The 13,159-nt window shown below is 33.9% G+C and overlaps 1 protein-coding gene across 50 annotated transcripts in view; it reads left to right on the top strand.

Annotated features, from left to right (window-relative positions):
* Nucleotides 1-13,159, top strand: part of RIMS2 (regulating synaptic membrane exocytosis 2) — a 447,314-nt gene that overhangs the window by 136,238 nt on the left and 297,917 nt on the right. The gene's annotated exons all lie outside the window — the stretch shown is intronic.

Below are 13,159 nucleotides of genomic sequence, written 5' to 3'. Positions count from 1 at the left end.
TTTTTCATATGGCTATTAAATATTAAATATAAAAATATTAATAATTTTATCAAAGAGTATGGAAGTGCAGGTCAGGAAGAAAAAGAATCCTGTAGTTTTTTATAAAGATAGTGCACTGATGGAAACATTCTGGAAAAAGGGTGGAAGTAATAGGCAGAGACTATATCTAGTGTTTTAATCTTCTTCTCTGTCTCTGTGGGAGAAATCTCTTTTTAAATGGGATATTATTTCTTAAATACAGGGATATTTGCAATTTATACTTCAGAAAATTGTTATAATTTTATTTCCCAGAATTTTGTTGTAAAGACCCTCTCCCTTACTGCTGTTATTTCCCTTTAAAATATATTAATATTTATTTAGTGTTACTGTTTTCAAGTTTTGTTACCTTGGTTATGAATTTCCGGTTAAGTATATAAAATTATGTAGGTAGTTTTAGCAATCATAATCACTGTCATGAAATAAGGTATTTTTAGAAATATATGAAATCTTTATTCAATGAGATTTTTCTTATATCCCTTTGGTGTACTGTGAAATATTTGAAGCTCTACAAAATGGAGCAATAATTTACGAATTATCAGCTGTGATTGTAAAACTATGCATATTTCCAAGTGCATGGTTTCAGGCCTGCAGCAACCAGCAAAGCCCTTAGCAACTGTTCTAATCAGCTCCCATCCCAGTCCTGATTCCCTGGATCTGCTGTTGCAGATCAGAGTACATGCTTTTTGTAGATCGAGGTGCATGCTTTTTGCTCATTCTTTTTTTTTTTTTTTTTTTAACAGAGGCATGTGCATGGTGCTCTTCAGTGTTTATTTTGCTTGTGAGACTTGGGCAAAAGCTGCATATATGTATCAAATCAAAAGACAGTTATTTTATTCATTTGCTGTGCGTTAGATTAGGAGTATATTTATCCTAGAGGACAGGCAAACAAGAAAGGATTGTTAGGAAACCGGGCCTCCTTCCTAATATGGGCTGTTTTACTTAGGATGAGAATATTTCTGTATTAATAAGGAGCAATGTTGTGTTTTTCTAGGTATCAATGCTTTTGGCCTCAAGAAAACATTGTGCAATTTTTAAACAAAATGCAGCAGTAGTTGTGAGAGACTAATTCATGCTTTCTCTGTCTTCTGACACTAAAGTTAGGTGAAAGTATTTTGAGGTTATTGAGTAAAAAGATTCCCACTTCCAAATAACTATTCGTATTTTTAATCTGATCTTGATAAAAGGTCTTTGAAGAAGTCATTCAAGTAATCATTAGGCACTAAAAAATCTCACTGGCATTTATTTCAGAGGGTAGTCCTTTGATTGTCTTACTGATTTAAAAATATTTTCTATTTTTATTTTTTTTAATTAAATGAATGTAGTATATCATTTAGGTAGATTTTTTACCTAAAGCTCTGCAGGATAAATGTAAGGCACTTGCTAAAAACTAATTGTTCATTCATCAAGAGTTTATGCTTCAGAACTGTGGTGTACCTCCAGCATGTAAGAGCCTGCTTTGATGAGGTATAATGTAGTCTATCTCTTTAGTCTTCAAAGTTATATATTTTGTCCTTTGATGATCCTTTTTCTTCTGAATATGGCTTTTTCTGTTTTTACATCTAAAAAGTACAAGTCCAAGTCCAGGATAACGGCTGACATTACACACAGAGTGATTAACTGCCACTGCCACAAAGTAATAATGTGAGAAAAACAGGTTAATGCATACAAATTGTACAGTAGATAATGAAGTGTAAAACAAATTCATAGGAAAGGAGGTAGTATACAGATAATTTTAATTGAATATAAATTCCTCCTAAGTTTCATATCATCTGTTCTTGGAGTTCTTGTTCTTCAGTTTTTCAGAAAGTTTAGATATTTAGATATTGAGATTTTATTGAAGGAAGGAGAGGGATCTTGGGCTTTGCTTTCTGATGCTGTGATAAACACTGACAGGAACATACATTAAACTGTTTTTTTTTTTTAATTTTCCATGAGTTGGGTTTTTATTTGCATAGTTTTGGCTTTGCAGTAGCTGAGTTGAGAGGACCCAAATGATATTAAGCTCCTTGTGAGTTAGATTGATTTTCGCACTTCAGTGGGTTTAGTTATCTCTTCCCAGCAGCTTCTAATGGAGGGATATTGCTGCTGAGTTTTATTTTGCCAGTTGCAGGGCAGCACTTTCCTTTAAGATGCTATTGTGAGTGTGAAAGAGAGAGCTGGTTTGCTGGGCCTCCCTCCTGTTCCTACACAGCTCTGTCTGACATTACCAACTCCAGCCAGCTGAAGCAGTAAGAGCTTCATTTTACCCCAAAATTGTGTTTCAATTGTGTTGGGGATTGTGGTGCTTTTTCCTGGGTAGTAAGTTATTTTTTATTGAAAAATTATTAGAATTACCTTATGTTGGGAAACCATATGGATTGGTTTCCATTTTGAGTGTTTGGCAAATAGCTAGTTTATGGAATAAATTCTACATGTGTCCAGAAAAGAAATCAAGAGACCTGTTATGAAAACACACTATGTGCTTACATTACACCCAAATTTTACAGCTGCATCTAAAGGAGGTTTGCTTTTTTGTAGTCTAAAATTTCTGATTACTTTCAGTGATGCACTGTTCATTCAAATGACAAAAGACAATGGAATGAAGTTTTAAAATTTATTTTAAACCTTTAGTTTAGTAGTACCTAAAGTAAGCTGGATTTTCAGATTGCCATTCTTCATTAAGTGTTTAGTGTACAAATACTGTGCTGTTGGATGCTCTATTTGTAGCAACATGCTTTGAGAAGCCACAATTGCTTTGGGCAGTATTCAGATTAACACACTACTGCATAATGGCAAGTACCTTTTGTGACTAAAATTGATACAAAATGTACAGAAGATTATCAGTCCAATTTTGCTATTGCAGTTTATATTAGAAGCTTTTGTCAGACAGTGGGAAGCGGTCAATTTAGCTAAACTTGGTTTCTCACATGACATATTGTTAGGATTTTTTTACAGTTCTGTCAAAGGGAGTTTACTGTCTAGCTTGGCCACACAGGGGCATAAGATAACTAATATATTGAGCCTAAAACCAGTACAAAGATTGTTCACCAAATTCTGTGTACAACAGGGGCTTAAGAATGGTTTCATTTTGAAATCAGACGCAGGTAGTTTAAAAAAAATAAAAAATTCTTTCATTAATTAAACTCCAGTGTATTTGAAGACTCCTAAGAGTTTTCACTTTTAAAATCCCTTGGTAAGCATCTTTTACATAAATACACTGATTTTTAGAAGATCACTAGAATGCCAAAATATATTAGTTTGTTGCAAAATTAGACATTTACACTGAAAGTATCATTTTAGCAGAAACATATGATTTATTTTCATTGTTTGATTTTCTGTTTTGTGTCCTCAATATATCTAGTAGCTATTTACCAAAGCTCCATTTTATAATGAAGCCTTAAAATGATGTCAAGAATTACTTTCACAAACAACTGTTATTTTTTATGGTGTTAATAATCATTACTTTGACATTGAAAGAAAAAGATAATATTTTCTTCCTTGTTGGGAAAAAAAATTGTCAGAATATTTCTGTGGAAGAGATTTGAGGTTTTTTTCCCTTGACTATATTGGTTCAACATAGCAAGAGGTTTGCTAATATTCTAAGAGAAAGTTGCATTTTCAGATATGACTAGTCTAAGAGCCAAGAAGAAATCCACCATAATGGGTTAGAACTGACAGTATATTGTTCAAGTTCTGTGATGCAATACTGCTGAATACTGTAAAAACTGCCTTTCCTCCCTTTTCTAAACATCTCTATAGCTACCTTTAAAATTTAGTTTGTTGGGATTTTCACATCTCTTCCTTTTTACCTCCATCCTAGATTCATAGAACCCTGTTTCAAGTATATACCTCGAATTTGTAGCTGATGTGCTTTCTGAAGTAAAAAATACAGTGTTGGTAAATACATTTATTTGTATTCCTACCATGAAATTTTTCCTTAATGTATTAAAGACATAGCAAAGCTGTTTCTTCCCCTTGTTCTTAACTGTGTTTTGCCTCAGACAGAATCAGAATTCCAAAACAAAGCTAATTCTAGTCCTAGATCTCTGTATTACTGAGACCTCTGTAGGAAGGTTGTCCATGTCAAATAATCCTCTATCTTTTCTCCCTAAAATTAGAGAAATAAGCCATATTCAGGTGAATCCCTATGTGCATATATGTCTATATATATGTGAACTTCTCTAAACACAGAGGGAAGACTGGCAGCTAGGACAGAAAGCTGTATATGAAAGGCAGAGAGGAACTCATACAGCATTTGATCTTTTCTGCACCTTTGCCAAACATTCCTCACAGAGCATTCTTGTGTCCTCTTTGAGCTGCAATAAGTGTATCTAACTCCATCTATCCTTTGGCCCTTGATTAGCTTCTCTGGGACAAAGTGGGACAAATAGCATGGTTTTTCTCATCTTCTCATGTTTCTGTTTCCTTTGGAGGAAGCAACTGAACGTACAAACTTCCCCCAAAGCTATTTCTTTCTCAGAGGAGGTTTGGTATTCCATCCCGTCGTGGCGGCTGTTGGGTTTTGGGTTTGTTTTTAAGTCCCTGTTTCTAGGAAAAACCATCCCTGTAACATTCTGTTACAGATATTTTCAGAGAGAGAAAAGTAAGAGATTTCCTTACAGAACCATTTCTTTTCCCATCTCTTCCAGCTCTGGAGAGAGATACCTTCTGTTACTTCCACCTCAGTTGCTACAGATTTAATAAGGTGACATATGCTTCCTCCATGAATCTCACAGAGCTGTGGATATTTGCAGCCACAACAGGTTTCTCTCTATTCTCATTGTGCATCAACTGCTGTTATCTGATGATGGCAATAAAATCCTAGCTGGCATATGATCCTAACCTCCCACCAGGAAGAAAAAAGAGGATGGATCAGAGGTGGATAATTTGTCTCAATTCAGCTAGTATGTTAAATTCAGAAATTGAAATAATACCTAAATTTAGGAATTATTAAATATGCTTTAAAACTTGATTTTTTTTTTTCTCCTCACCTGGGTGAGAGCAACAGAAATCTAAGTTATAATTGAATTAGCAAGAACAAATTTTTGAAGAGAACATGTAAAAAAATCTCTTTCTATTCTTGAATAACTCAGATGATTTCTGTCATTTCTCAGAACAGCCCAGTAAGATGTAGGTATTATCTTCTTTTTCTGGAAAAAGAAAAGGCAGAGATCATGATATTAAAAATGACTATGATAGTCTATAGTCAAAACATTTAAGAGATTTGTTCAATGAAAAGAGCCCAGTATTTTATGGAAACTGCATGTTCCAACATCCAAAAATCCAGGTTGCTAGTCTTGACCCTTGAGAGGAAAATAGGTGTATTTGAAGACAGATTGAGCTGTGGTGACAACAATAACTAGCCCCAGGTATCCATTTTGCTCTTCTTCAGGGTGCTGTGGCTCTGATAAAACTGGCATGAGTGCTAAGCAAAGTTACTCCATCCTGACTCAGCTGGGAGTTTTTTGTATTGGTGTGCAGCAAAGTCAACACCTCAGACTTTTTCCTGTAGCTTGTCAGACTCATATGCGTAAATATTTCATTTTTCCCAGCTGTGTGATCAAAAGCTCCTAGTGAGAGTCTTCACCAGTCCTTCTTTGCTCATTACCAAGTATGTTAAAAAATCACAGAATATTCTGAGTTGGAAGGGACCCAAAAGTACCATAAAATTCCAACTCCTGGCCCTGCACAGCGCCATCCCCAGGAGTCCATGTGCCCATGTGCTTTGTCTGAATGCTCCTTGAACTCTGTCAGGTTGATGCTGTGACCATTTTCCTGGGGAGCTTTTCCAGCACCCAACCAGCCCCTGTGTGAAAGCCTTTTTCTAATAATCCAGCCTAAACCTTCCCTGATATAACTTCAGGCCATTCCCTCAGGTCTTCACTGGGATCACAGAACAGGGATCATTGCCTGCCCTTCCTCTTCCTCTTGTAAGGAAGTTGTAACTGAGGTGAGGTCTGCTCTCAGTCTCCTCTTCTTGAACAGACCAAGTGACCTCAGCTACTTCTCATATGGCTTCTCCTCAAGGTCCTTCACTATCTTTGTTGCTCTCCTTTGGACACTAAGATCTTAATCTTTCCTGTATAATTGGATCCAAAACTGCACACAATAATGGTTAACAGCATTCATGCAGTCCTCACCTTCTTTACTCTCCTTTATTCTTTTTAGCTTTTTCCCTTTTGGGTTAGTAATCACATGCACATTTATGGTACAATCTGACTGCTAATGGCACTATCCCTTTACCAGGTCAGGAGCAGTAATTATTCTGCATTGTAGAAACATGGGGCTTTGAAAAGCAAAACTTTCCTTATCAGAAAAAAGCTATGTCTTTGCTGTGCTCCTTGATTGCTGCTGTTCCTGCCATAGTTATTTATTTACTGAAGCAGTGGAATGAAGACCACTTCTGTGGGTGTGAGCCTGGACACTTCTTCATTATTTCTTTCTGTTTTGTTCTTTTGAGTATAGCATGATTATGGGTGGAAAAAGAACTAAAAAGGAAAACAAACTTTTAAAAATCTCTAATATCAGATCTTACAGATGGAAAAAATAGCACAAATAACATTGGGATGTTTGGCTGTGTAGGTCTGGCTAAGCTGGGGAGAAGTGAGGGGAGGAGGGAGTACTGCACTTACCCAGCTCCTTTCCTGTCAGGTGCAATGGGACTGTCCTAGCAGTTCCTAACTATGGACCCATCATCCCTTTAGATTTCTCAGGAATATACCCTTGATTTTACACTATAAAGGCAGAGTGGAGGTTTACTCTTAAAAAACACTGTATTTCAAAATGGTTAAAGAAAGATTGATATTGAGCTTCAAATAATTTACAGGGTTTTGAGAAAGTAATAAATTAATATAGTATTGACCCCTAAAAAATTGTGAAATCTGAGATGAGTTTTGGAGGGAATGGCATAATTTCAACTTTAGCCTGAGGTAAAAGGTTTGAAGCAGAAGCTGGAGGTATTTCAAGTCCTTGGCTTCACTTCAGCATGTGCCTTGCAATAGGGAGGCAAAGTCAGCCTTCTGAAATCTGCTTTTTAGGTTCTGCTTTCTTGTTCTAAACCTGACAAGGAATAATTATGAGATAGAGAAATGAAATTAAAATGTTATGTATTGGAGAAATTTGTCCCAAAGTTGTGTGTTTGAAAGAGATTAGAGATTGAAATGCTGAAACATTAATTTTGTTTCTTTTATAATAAGGATTGAGTTGGATATATTGCAAGTCAGAGGGAATTTGCATGGTGTCTTTATTTATAAGAATGAAATATGTCTTTATTAATACACTTTATCCTTGCTGCAATATTTGAGTCATCTTTCTGATTAAGATACACTTCCAAATTCCCATCTTCTGATATTAAAGACAATTTTTTATCATGAAACTTCATCAATATTTTGAATAAATAAGTTTTAAGCCCTTGTTTCTCAGAGAGTAGTAGTCACATATATCATAATAGGAACAATAACCTTTGTTAAAGGTATACAAAACTAAGTTGACAATCAAGTAATGCAATTATAATTGCTTTAAGACAGTTTTATTATGAACCTATAAAATAGGACATATAGTCACAGCGAAATGCTATAAACGCAAAAGTTTCGTCTGTGGTTTAACTACTGTGCACCAAATATACAACCTTTTGACCTGTGGTATGTACATATATTTGTCGTAAATTAAACATCATTTCAATATTGAATAAATAGCAGAATAATGAAATAAGACTATTTCTTGCAAATTTTAGTATTTTTTTCTCTATATAAGATGTTAAAAATATTTTTAAAGTGACTGAAGGAGATGATGAATAAAACATTACTAAAAGATGGAATCCAGAATTTCAAAAAGACTTTTTTTACACTACAATTATTGATTTATTATTTCTTATCCTACAAAATGTATTTTCAAGTATAGACACACAAACTTAATTAAAATAAAATTAAAATCTTTGCCTGAAAAAGGATGTGTAAAATCTCTCCTCTCCTCTTACCCTCTCCTCTTCTATACACTGATGTTTCTCTTTACATTTCTCAATTTTCCTAGTATTATATTTTATATATTTTAAATATAGTATTATATTTTATTATATTTTATATTATATTAGGTCGTTGCTCCTGTGTCTTCAGATTGCACTCAGAACAAGTGCATTTTGTGTGGATTTGAGGACCCCATGGGTAGTCAGTCTTTCATTCACTTAAGGACCTTTATTTTTGCCCTGCTAATGGTGGCATTGTTCTGCTACAAGAACAATGAATGTTTTAGAGAAAACTCAATTTTTATAGCTCTTCTGTATCACAGTGACTCTAACATAGTTCAATCATTATTCAAATAACCTACAGTAAAATCTTCTAAGTGCCCTGTTTTCAAGAACTGTTCCAGTAAGACATGCTTCATCAACCTGTCATACTTTGGAAGTTTTTGAAAAGTGTCAGGGAGGACAGAAAATATTTTAAAATGGAGGAAAGGTTACAATATAAAAAAACGGAATAGTTTGAATTATTTATGTCCACAAAAGCTTTCTTGTGCTTAACATGTATCTTTCATGTTAAAGTTCTTCATTTGTGAGACACAGCATAATCAGGATGTATAAGGACTACCTGCAATCATAATTCAAATCACCCTTTTTTTTTTTAATAAAGCATGAGAAGAAAGTAGAGTATTGTTCAGTCAAAGAGCCTGGCAAGTACAAAGGTCTGAATTCTCCACTTGCCACTGTCAGCATCTCCTTTGTAGGGCCAGGAAAATCATGTGAACTTCACAGCTGGAGTTCCCAGGAATGTGTGTCTTATTTAGTACCTTGTACATCTATGAATTTTAATTGATAAATATTTGCAGAGGTCTTATGATCATGGGTTTTTAAGTATACACAAATGAAAGTACAAATTAAATTTTCTCTTTTTTCTTGGAATTTAGGTAAATCTCTAGCTATTAGAATATGTGGCAGAGTAACTTAAGTACCTTAGAGATACACAAGGATTTTGTGCCTTGCCCTTCATTTGCACCCTTACTCTAAGCAGCAGCAAATTATTTCACATTACTGACTAGATTGTTTCCTTAGGTACTGCCAGCTACATGGCTGATGTGTCCTGACTATAGTGAGATTTTTTCCTTAGAGATAAGTCTTTCAGAACTTTTAAATTCAAATATTGAACATTATTCATATACAAATAAAGCAAATGAATTCACAAAGAAATACTTAACAATTGCGGGGATGTACAGTAAGCATGTTAAAATTGTAGAGTCACAAAACTCTTTAGGTTGGAAAAGACCTTTAAAGTCATCAAGTGCAACTGTTAACCCAGGACTGCCAAGTCCACCACGAAATCATGTCCCTAAAGATAATAATAATGTGATATAAAATTTATTATGTCACATATATGAGGCACATATTAATATTATAAACAGTGTAATGTAATATACAATATAATGTAAAGTGTAATGGCGTCACTAAAAAGTTGGATAACCAAACAAGATACCCAGGGACTATGCTCACAAGATTTCAGTAGTGTAAAAAAAAGACTGTTCTCCTGTTAAGCACAGACAAAAGCTTATTTTTAATTATTAATTAATAATTATTTATTTTTTATTAATTCTACGTGGAATTTTGTGTGGTCTCATGACAGTACACTAGTGAAAAAATTGCAAATCTACACTTTTGTGGATTTTATTATTACTTCCATGCAACTAATGCAAAGGATTTTTACTGGATTTTGGTTTTCTGATGTAATTCACTAGGAGTAAGTCTGTATCTTGGAGTTCATGGCTGAATGTAGAAATAAACCCATTTCCTTCTTACCTTTAGTTGGGAAAGTATCGCTTTTTTCAAGGAAATTATGCAAAATACATTAGTTGTATCTCATTTTGATCACATATGGGTGATATATGAACTGCACTTGTGGCATATAGAAAAAAGTCTGTTGCATATATTCACCTTTGATTGGAGCAAGAGGATATTGAAACCAGAGTTTAGATCAGATTGAGAACTAATCTCAAATCTGCTGCTCCTTCAGCTGAAGTGAGATGAGCTAACTAAAGGGAAGAAAGAAAAATGTATATTTTAATACATCTTTGGCAGGATATCAGCTTTACTTGAATTCTGGGATTTTCATTATAATAATTCCAAATTTGGAGTTGGAATTTTGATTGATTATGGTTTTGTCTCCAGAAAGTAATGTTAACTCGAATGAAAATGTGTAGAAAAAGCAGGCTGAAATGTAAGGAGTGCAACAGGGTGGAGATAAGCTAGGAAACAGAGTTTATTGTATAAACCTATTCGCTGAGTTGCAGTTATTTCTCTCTTGCCTATCTGTATTATTTTCTTCTGCTTCTGTGAAAAAATGCTGCAAAATAATAGAATATCTCATTAAATCCTATGTCATGAATCTTTCATGCAATGCAAGACTTAAACTATGGCAATAGAGTGGAATATTTCATTATCTCCATATACCTAAATAAGGCATTACAGAAAGTAATTTCTTCCCTTGTTAATGATATGGGGTTAAATCTGAATTTATTACATAAAAGCACTAAATTAAAGCCCGATGTCTTTCTTTGCTCATAACACTACCTAAAACCAAATAACTTACCTTTCTTTAAAATTTTAAAATTATTTTGCACTAATGCCCATTGATGAGGTTTTTTTACTTTCCAGAGGACAATGCACTACTTTAAGTTATATAACCAAAACCAAGAGAAGGTAACATATTCTCAGCCTGATAAATTAATTCCAGAATTTTTATCAGCACTGTACTGGATTAGTCTATGTACTGAGCAGATCTGGGAAGAAAATTTTATTTTCTATTATTTGGAAAGGTTTTGTACTTAATTACTTCACACAGTGTTATTTTGGAGCATGCTTTAGCAAAGACTGAACTAGATACACTAAAAAAAGAAATGCTACAATCATTAATCTGAATGCACTTTATACTGATTGCAAATTGACTAATGCCAGTTTGAGTCTGATTTTATGTTTATATACCTATATACATCTACAGAAAAAAAAGAAACATAGTAAGGACCTTTGCAGATAGACCTAGAGTTTGTCTGTACTTAAAACTTATTGTGAAGTCCAATTTAGAAGCATTATTAAACTGGAAAAAGGGAGTTCTGAGAGCTGCTGTGATGGAGAATAATGTCAGTGTCACAGCAGAAGTCTGTATTAACTCTGCAGTGAAAGCATAGCCTCCATTTCACATGATTATATTTTCTGTGTGTGATACACTTTGTGCTGATTAGCTGTGCTTTCTGCTGCAGGGCTGCTGCATTTTATTTCTGCTATATAATCATGTATAATAAATAAGGCAGTTTGAATATTTAACCAGGAATGATACTACATTTATGCAGGTATCCATATATTATCATGAATTAATTATGGTTCCATAGTTAATGAATTTTTTTTCCTTCAAAGGAGAATATTTAACTTTGTTTCTTGTATGAAGGAAAACAATCTCAGTTATTCCTAACATTCTCTCAGGAAAGTTAGATTTATCTGAGTATCTTGAAATCTCATCTCTAATCCTGTAAAGTAATATTTTAGATAGGTATAAACTGGGTCTCATTTTTTTTTGGACTCTGTACAAACAGTACAAGGAAAAAGGTATTAGGATAACTTTTTCCAGTTTCTTTGTAACTTTATGATCTGCTAACTAAAAAACAGGCTGCAGCTGGCTAACGCTGCTTTCCATGAACCATTTTGGATCTTGGTTAGTCAATTAAGATTTTTAATTGGTGGTTAATTTTATTTAAAGCTTTATATTCAGGAATAATTTATTTGATAAAAGAGGATCAATATCTATTGTTACAGAATGATAGAATGGCTCAGATTGGAAGGGACCTTAAAGATCCTCCAGTTCCAAATCCCCTGCCATGGACAGGGACACCTTCCACTACACCAGTGGTGTAGTGCTTCATCCAACCTGACCTAAATATTGCTGTCCTCAGAAAATATAATACAACAAAGTAGGTGTACATTTTGCCACAAAATCAGTATCTCTCCCAAGTAGCCTTATATTCTTCTGTAAACCATCTTTCTATATGTTGATGAAAATTTTGGCTTCTACAGAACTAGTTGGAAAAAGGAGCTTTGTATTTGAACTCTTAAAGATAAACATATGCTTATTGTATATCACTCAGAAACTGAGCTTGATATAAAAAATGATATGGAAAATATTTTAGAAACAAAAGTGAATTTTAGATAAACATAATTTTTAGCATGGCAATCTAATATTTTCCACAAAAAGTCCAGAGATGCCTCTTGGGGCTGACCATGACTGGTTATCAGATAAATAAAACATTTTGAAGACTATCTTAGGTTTTGCATAATGTTTCTAGTTGTTAAATATAAGGATTAAGATGCTGTCCTGCACATCTCTGAGACCTTGGTCACTGTGCATAATTCCGGACATGCATTTTTAGCAAATCTGGATTTCAGAAAAAGCATAAGGTAAAAAATTTCAGAAGAGAATAGTGAAGAGAGATAGAAATATATTCAGGTTGGTTTAGCTAGCATTTAAAAGAGACAGACTAACAGCAGCTGTATGTAGTGATTACTTAAACCACAAGAAGAAAGAAGATTTATTTGGGAGATTTTAAAAAAAGACATGAAATGTGGTGTAAAGGGTAGAAGGGTTCAAATGAATGCCCATGCAAATTTCTTAACCTACCACAGTATAAAATTCATCCCATAGGAAATGGTATAAGCCTTAAATTAGATTGAGTAAATTCTAGAAAATGTACTGTGGGGAAAGATCTTTCATTGTCATGGAAACAAACTAGAGGATCTAATAAATGTTTTCCATCTCTAGCTGTGTTCTATTTCTGCCATTCACTTTCAGGTGCATTTAGAAAATGGAGGTTTTTTGATTATTTTCACTGTCTGACATTACAGTATATTATACAGCAGCTGAGATTTAAGTGCTGTCTCAGGAAGTCATTAAGATGAGCTATGATGATGAATTATTGTTTACAAAACATAAATGCCTAATTAAAACACATGGACTAAATCTCATTAATAACAGAGCAAATACTGCTATTATTATTCCTGTTTTATTCTGCATCATGTAAGCCTCACTTCTATTGTATTTGTCTAATTGTGCTCTCAGTCCAATACAAGACAAGTCAAAGAACTGAAATTAAAATTAATTACTTTTATTTATCC

This window comes from Cyanistes caeruleus, chromosome 1 (genome assembly GCF_971803275.1).
Source record: "Cyanistes caeruleus chromosome 1, bCyaCae1.hap1.1, whole genome shotgun sequence".
In the NCBI taxonomy this organism is placed as follows: Eukaryota; Metazoa; Chordata; class Aves; order Passeriformes; family Paridae; genus Cyanistes; species Cyanistes caeruleus.
Note: the sequence above shows the minus strand (reverse complement) of the source record. Positions and strands in the feature narration are given on the sequence as shown.